At 47.2% G+C, this 8,469-nt stretch overlaps 1 pseudogene; it reads right to left on the bottom strand.

Annotated features, from left to right (window-relative positions):
* Positions 1-559: 559 nt before the first annotated feature.
* The window catches only part of LOC119242838 (class I histocompatibility antigen, Gogo-B*0201 alpha chain-like), an 8,475-nt pseudogene continuing 565 nt past the window's right edge, over positions 560-8,469 (bottom strand).

Here is an 8,469-nt window from a genome sequence, read left to right as displayed (position 1 = left end):
TACAAGGACATTTAAATAACACTCAAGGATATGCATAAGTCATTCCCCTCCACCCCCAACACCAATCGGCCATTATCTGCTCAAAACCAGTTAGCAATTTATCTTCTCTCTTCTAAAAAAAATACACACACACAACACACACACACACACACACACACACACTATATATAATATTATATATATATATATATATACCATGCTCCTGTCTGGGCAATAGTGTTTGCTTTCCCATCAGTAAAGGAGTTCAGGTCACAGTGTGGGAGGAAACATTTGCAAATCACAAATCTGATAAAGGACTGTATCTACAAATAATGCCTAAAATCAATGATCAGAAAGAAATAACCCAATTTTAAAAAGGACAAAATAGTGTAATAAATAAATAGCACTTCCTCTATAAAAATGTACAAAACTTCCATACAAACAGCAACTGTAGTCATAGAAAAGTAAAAATGAACAAATGCTCAATATCACAGTTAAGAACAACAGTGACACCATCACCCTGCTGTCAAGGTGTGCACAACAGGAGCCTCATCAGGTTCATTGTAAAAGATCCTTAGGGCTGAGAGACATATCAGAGCCCTAGGCATTGTCGCTGCCTGGTTGAGAACAAAACAGAACCTGGTCAGAGATGAGACCACAGGAGGGAGTGATGAGGGTGACTCCCCATGGAGTCCATCTACACTGTCCCCAGGGGCTCAGGATCAAACATTTTACCTGCAACCTGAGTGTAGCTTCCTCCTTGTCCTCCTGTGGGAAGAAAACATCATGTGAGACCAGGGAGCAGTCAGGTCAGAAGACCTAAAGGAATCTTCTAATCCTGCAGAACAGGGAAATTTCCAGAACTGTGAGTAAAGACCCAGGTCAGGACTGGGGAAATGAGGAAAGGAAATGAGGGGGGACTGGACCAAATGCCCTCTGGGCAACACCCGTGTGTGTGGATGGTACTTCCCATTAACCAGGCAGGACAAGTTCTCCCTGGGATGTGAAAGCCCTCAGTGGACAAGATCACCCCACTACCTTCCCTACCTGAGTTCTTCTTCCTCCACATCACAGCTGCAGCCACCGCAGCTCCAGTGAGCACAGCTCCAAGGAGAACCAGGCCAGCAATGATGCCCGAAGTAGGGATGAAGGACTGAGGAGGGGGCACTGGAAGGGAAGGGAAGATCATACCCTGAGCCCCAGACCTTATCCGACCCTCTGAAGGGCTCCAGAAGGGCTCCTGATGGCCCTGAGAACAGCCTCAGTGCCCACATCCTCCTCCTCACCCCATCTCAGGACTTGGGGCTCCAGCAGCCCCTCATGCTGCAAATGGCACGTGTATCTCTGCTCCTCTCCAAAAGGCACCACCAGAGCCGCCCACTTCTGGAAGGTTCCGTCTCCCCCAGGCCTGGTTCCACCAGCTCCATCTCCTGGGTCAGGTCCTCCCCATCTCGCTGCCAGGTCAGGGTGATGTCCGCTGGGTAGAAGTCCAGAGCCCAGCACCTCAGGGTGACCTCATGCTCAGAGGTGGGGTGGTGGGTCATGCGTGTCTTTGGGGGATCTGAGGTGGTAAATCAGAAAATCACTTTGTGTTTCCTCCATGGACACTGAAGAATCCTCATGAGACCATCCTCACAATAGACAAGACAACTGGTGTGGCAGGAAGAAGCATAAAATGTAAAAAAGAGGCTAATCTGGGGGGGATCTGTGAGATTCTCCTATTCCTTAGAAAGTCCTAGAATGAGGATGAAAACCAGGGTAGGATGAAGCAGAGGGAGTGGAACACAGACTTTTTATTCCTGACCTGGGTGGAAGGTGAATGAACAGAAAAGCAGGAATCACATAACTGAAAATGTTCTCAGACCAGAAACAAGACTGAGAGAGAAACTCGTGGTTCTCAAACAGGCCCCTGGTCAAAAGGACCCGGTGACATGTGATGTCAGGGCTGTCTGTCTTCTCAGGAGAGACTGGATCCCTTCACTGTCCTTCAGGAGAAGCAGGAGTCTCTGGGAGTCTCTCTAGGGCAGAACATGAAACCCAGGGGAGTCCCCCCTCTCGGGACTAGAGAGAGGACTCATTTCCCGCAGTGACTCCAGGCAGGGGAGGACTGGGAGGCCTCCAGGCCCCTCTTACCCGTGCGCTGCGGAGTCTCCTTCCCGTACTCCAGGAATGTGCACAGCCACCTCAAGCACTTGCCCTTCTCATAGTTCCTGAATTTCTCTGCCTCACCCTGGGTCTCCCACTGGCGCCGGGTGATCTGAGCGGCCGTGTCCGCCGCGGTCCAGGAGCGCAGGTCCCCGTTCAGGGCCAGGTAATCGGCGCCGTGGTAGGCGAACTGACTGTACGCGCGGAGGAGGAACCCGTCGGGCCCCACGTCGCTGCCACACATCCTCTGGAGGGTGTGAGAGCCTGTCCAGAATGAAATGGGGTGAAAGTCCCGCGGGCTGTTCCCGGCAGGCTGCAGAGAAGCCTGGAGGGGGAGACCCTGAGCGACCCCCCGTCCGTGGGGATGGGGGTGCTGACCCGGCCCGCACCCGCGCCAGCTCACCGCTCTCGCTCTGGTTGTAGAGGCCGCGCAGGGAGTCCAGCTGCGCGCGGTACCACAGTGTGCTGTCCCTTAGGATCCGCGTCTCCTCGTCCCAGTCCTCCTGCTCCACCTGCTCCGCCTGCTCCGCCCAGGGCGCCCGGGGCTCTGCGCTCTGACCTGGGGAGTCGCTGTCGAACCGCGCGAACTGCGTGTCGTCCGTCCATGTAGCCCACGATAATGAAGCGGGGCTCCCCGAGGCCGGACCGGGACATCGCAGTGTGGAAAAACCTCATGGAGTGGGGGCCTGGGGCGGGAGGGAAGACCAGGGCTATTCTTCTCCCCTTCGGGGGCTCGAGTCCCAGGGGGGCGCCCACGAGACAGAAAGTGGGTGAAAGACGAGTGAGACCGAAAAGCGGCTGCGGGACGAAAATAGCCGAGACTCGGGGGCAAAAGGAGGCTGGGGTCTCAGGGGGACGGAAAGGGCTAGGACAGGGCTGGGCCGACGTGGGGGGACAACTAGGGCGGCGGCGAGGTCGCGCCTTTCCCACGTCCGCCCACGCCCTCGCTCCCGCCTCTGGTAGCGCCCTGTCCCCTCCCGACCCGCACTCACCCGCCCGGGTCTCCCTCGGGGCCGCGGCCACCGCGAGCAGGAGCAGGAGGGCTGCGCCCGCATCCCCCAGGACGCGCCTCCACCCGGGCTGGGAGACGGAGTCCCGGCGGGTGGGAGGGCTTTGGAACAGGAGCCGCGGGGCTGCTGATTGGCTGCTCTGGAGACCTCCAGGCAATGGGAGTGAGACCTGGGGTGAGTCACCAGTATCCAGGAAGGAGGACAAGCCCAGGCTGTGAGAAATGAAACTGGGGAGATGAGGAAGCCCAACAGTCACCTTCCAGCCCCAGACAGCGCCCTGGGATGAGACCTGAGAACCTTGAGAACCACCCCTCCACCCCTCCACCCCCCGCCCAGACATGCACGAAGACCTTTGTCACACTGTTGCCTCCCTGAATCCAGGCCCAAATTGGGTCAGCGTTTCTCAATTTTTTTTCTTTCTCTGCAGTCTCACAAAATTATTACGGATCCCATGTATAACTTTTTTTTTTAAAGATTCGTTCATTTATTTATACAAGCACTGGGTACAGTCAGAAGTGCGGGAGGATGAGAGAATTCACCCAGAGCCAGAGCGGGGAGCAGAGCAGGCAGAAGGACCGAAGTACACTGCTGAGGGGAGTGGTCTGCGCCCCATGTGGGACCCTCCTCTGGTGGGCCAGGGAGCGGCCGGGATCGAATGGCTCTTCAGAGGCTGCGGGCAGCTTTGCAACCCAGCGCTCAACCGCTGCGCCACCGGGGAGGCCCTCCCATGTATAATTTTTTTATTCGGGTTATAGCTTTAAATATTTACTTTACTAGAATAAAACCTTTCAAAATGAATGTTTTATTATTCTTTACTTTAGAATATGATAACCAATGTATGCTAACAAAGCATTTTGTAAAGATTTATTTACCTATGCATAGAAGAGCTGGGTGCAGGCCAGAGATGCTTTGGGGTGAGAGGATTTACCAGAGACGGAGGGGAGCACATCAGGCAGATGTACTGAAACACACTGCTGAGGGGGGCAGCGGGCTAGACAGGAGAGGTCTGCTGCACTATGTGGGGTATCTCCCTGGCCAGGGATTGAACTCACGCTGCAGTGCCTGCAGGTAGCTTCATAGGTTGCCTCTTAACCCTTTGCACCACCAGGGAGGCCCTAACAAGCATTTTTAAGAAAATAACTTTCTGTAAATATAAGGATAATTAAAAGAGGGGAACTTTCACATTTTATATTTATGCAAGTGTCATTTTGTCTCATTAGAAGATCTTTTATTTTCATATTCTTCTACATTTAATGTTTTGTTTGAAATCTATGAAAAAATATACAATCTCATGGAAATATGTAGGGATAGTATTTTAATAACCTCTTCAGATTATGGATATTCAACTTTGTTACAACTTTCATACTAAATCATAACTTATAAGTAATATTTTCTCAAAGGTTATTTGCAAAGTGAAACCTGAAACAATGTCATTGAATATTTCCTATTGTTATATTAACTCCATACCTTCTCTTGTATATTAACGGATCTTGTACAATTGTATGATTTTTTTTAAAAAGTTACCTATTGTTTCCCTGTGTGTATATAGATATACAGTGTTAATTACACCGGGGTCAAGTTATCTAAAATCACATGCTTTGTTTTTTACCACAGATCCCAAAAGAAAAATTAGTCTACATACTGTAAGTTGTCAAGTATATAATAACAGGACTCAATTTCCATAATTTTGGTTTCTCTGGGAGTTTACATTTTATCAAGGCAACAAATGCCATCAGTTGATTTTTGATTTTTTGATTTTATTAATATTTATTTTATGTCAGTTGATTTCTTAAAGGACAGACTCACATTCATTTTCAGGAAAGTGTTGCCAATTCAACTAATCTAAGTAACCATGGTTTTAGCTATTCATTCCTTCAATTAAAAATGCTATTGCCGGGCCTCCCCGGTGGCGCAGCGGTTGAACACTGGGTTGCGAAGCTGCCTGCGGCCTCTGTGGCGCCGGTTCGATCCCCGGCTGCTCCCCGCCACCGAGGAGGGTCCCACATGGCTCACAGACCTCTCCTGCCGCCCGCTGCTCCCCCCAGCAGTGGACTTGGGTCCTTCTGCCTGCTCTGCTCCCTGCTGCTGGCTCTGGTGATTCTCTCACCCTCCCATGCTTCTGACTGTACACAGTGCTTGTATAAATAAATAAATAAATCTTTAAAAAAAAAGATATTGCCTAAAAGAAGAGGCTAATTCATTTCATTTTTCTCCTGGGACAAGGCCCTTTGGACTGTAGCAGACATGCCTTATGTGAACGTCCTTGTCATCGTTTCAGCCTTTAAAAAATGTGGATTTCAGGATGATAAATAGAAAATATGCTTTCGTGATTTAAACAGGACATTTTGAAGTGAAACTGGTTTGGTTTGGATTTTTTTTTTTTTTCTGTGAGAAAGTGGTGGTGAAGAATGACTACTACTGCAGTTGGTACTATATTTCCATTCTTACTAAGTTCTACCTTAGCAAATGTCAAAATAATGAAAGGCAAATGGTGTCAAAGTGATGTTATAAAAATAGTTTTGTCCTCCTGGATCCTGTAAAAGGTTCTGGGTGATCTCAAGGGTTCCACAGACCTACTTGGAAATGCTTTTCTCAGTGAACCAGGGGAGTCTCCCAAGTGTTCTCTGCCTTTTGTCTCTTATTGAGCTCCCAGAATCCATCTCCTTGGTTTGGATGTCCTATTTCCGAAGTTTTTCTTAGAGCTTTGCCCTGGATGCCTGGAAGAGAACTCATTCCTCAGAGATGATGAGAGTCCCTGGTCTGAGAAGGGAGGTGGAGAGACAGGTGCTTCCCTTTGGAACTGAGACTGTTTGTGTCTGAGGCACCAGACCCACTGATAATCTTTTTTGATTTTGTTTTCACCTGCTTAATATGTATTCCATCGAGGGACCTCACCTCATCTTTAAGAGAGATAATACTGGCCCCTTGATTTTACATGTGTTTAATGCATCTGACTTGATGCTCCCAAAGTGTGGCAGGCTGCGCCTCCCATGCTGTCTCTTGACATGGTCTGGGCATTGGGGGAGACTCCCTAGAAGCAGGGAGTTCCTGTGCTCCCCAAAGAGGGAAATTTGTACTTCCCAGAAGAGGGGAGTTCTTGCACTTCCCAAAGAAGATCTGAACTAGGGAGTCTCCATGGCAAAGCCTGCTAAAGCTCTCCTCTTTGTTCTTGGTTAATGCAGAAGTTAATTAGTAATTGGCATATGAAAACCCAATTCGGACCTAGACATTAATTGATTTGTTATTCTTACACCTGAATTAGTATCAAGAAAGTAAATAATGCAAAAGGTATAGCTAGGAAAGAAATGTTCAGCCCTGAGAACTATGGAGAACATGCTGCCCTGAACCAGCTGTGCTTGGAAACCATAGCCTAACCTGGGGGGTACCTGTTTGTGGTAACAATACATTTCCTGGTGTAGGCAAGAGGTCAATAGTTCGCAGGCTTGTGGAGGTTAGGAATTTCTAGTAAGAGTAGACTTCAGTAGAACTTACATAGATTTGATAAGTTGTTTTAGACCACTTTGAAGTAATTAATATGTTAACCAAGTTAATTGAGTACTAGGAGATAGTCTGATTTTAGTAATTGAATATAGAATAGGAATTTTATACCCATTTTTGTAATTGGGAAAGTTTAATTGTTGCCAAAATGTTGTGCTGTCTTGTATGATTGATCATGCTAGTAAATGAGCTATACTAGGAAACTAATTGTTCTTAGGTTACCAAAGAAATGACCTACAGATGTAAGGTCAAGGAGTCTTTACATGATCATGAGAAAATATGTATTGATTGTCTTTGCTCTGCTTCAATGCTTACTCTAATGTATTCCACCGCTTGCCTTCAGGTATAAATAAAGAACCACTGAGACCTCAGTAGGAGATACTTGCATGAACTAAGGTGTCTGTGTCTACCTCACTTCTGCCTCGCGCCACTCCCCTTAGCCCTCCGAGAAAGAGAAAAACTTTCACCGACTCCATCGTCTCCTTTCTGAGATCCCTGACACGACTTCTAGCTGGAGCTGGTCTCCAGCACAAAGCATGAAGAGCTGTGCTATCCAACAGAAAGTTCTGGAAGGAAAAAATGTTCTATATTTGTACTGATCTATATGGTGCCTCTAACTATTGAACACTTGAAATTTGGCTCATAAGCTGAGATATTGCATATTTACTATATATCATTTAAAATTAAAAAGCCATATGTGGCTAGTAGCTACCATATTGACAGTACATACTGAACTTCCAGTATCTGCCCCCCAATATTTATTGTATAATAAAATTGTATAGTAAAATATAATGTATAATAAAAATTACCTTCATGTTGAAGTCATGGATTTTTCTACACGGGTTTTTGTATATCCTTAAAAATGGCATATCCAAATAGTTTAATTAACATGTATTTTTAACAACAGATGGAGAGGCAAGATCCCAAATCTGAATACAAACTCTGTCTAATCCCTGAATGACCACTAAACTGTGCTGAGGTGTGGGACACTCAAGAGAAACTGCTGGAAAACCAGAAAGAACTTAGAGGCGTTCTACCCTTGAGTGACAGACTCATCCTGGTGTAATCTGTGAATCTGCACCTAAGACTGATGACTTCCCCAATCCACACACGCTCAGAGAACAGAAGCAAAAACCTTACTGAATTGAGGAATCAAACATCAGATTTGGTGGCTGCATTTGGGTATTTGGGTGCACCAGGAAAGTGAATGGAAGCCAAACATCTGGATAGACACTGTCCAAAACCTTGGTTGAACATGAATCACAAGGAACAAGTCAAATCCTTCAAGACCCAGGATGAAAATGCAGCAAGTGGAGACTGAAGCAACAGAGCAGGGGTCCAGCTGTGCACACTGCAGGGGCAGATTTTTCCTGGTTGGCAAATGTTCAACTTCAGTGGGGAAGAAAAGGAATCCTCAGAAAAATAAAAAAGATTCCAGATGTGCTAAATCTTAGATCATTAATGTATTTGAATTAAGTGTGATTTCTCCATGTTGCTTGTTTGAATAAAGCCTGACCACTCTCTACAACGTATCAGAATACTTCTCTCTCTTTGACAAAAGGATATAAATATTTAGTGGCCAGATGATGGACAGTAGAAGTTTTCAAATGTCCACCTTTTTTGTTTTTTTTTTTATGCTCAAGAGGTCAAGACCAGTTTCCCTCCTGTGAGTCCCTGGACTTGCTGGCTCCTGCTCATGGAGGAGGCTGGGGCGCCTGCACCACTTCACAGTGAGGCTCAAAAGGTGCTGTGATCTCCTGCTTGATCTCTCCTGCTCACTCTCTCCTGCCGCGCTGCCGTGGCCACTCAGATAAGTTGACAATCACATGGTGAGGAA

The sequence above is a fragment of the Talpa occidentalis genome, unplaced genomic scaffold (assembly GCF_014898055.3).
Source record: "Talpa occidentalis isolate TD23 unplaced genomic scaffold, MPIMG_talOcc4v2.1 talOcc4.13, whole genome shotgun sequence".
Classification (NCBI taxonomy): Eukaryota; Metazoa; Chordata; class Mammalia; order Eulipotyphla; family Talpidae; genus Talpa; species Talpa occidentalis.
Note: the sequence above shows the minus strand (reverse complement) of the source record. Positions and strands in the feature narration are given on the sequence as shown.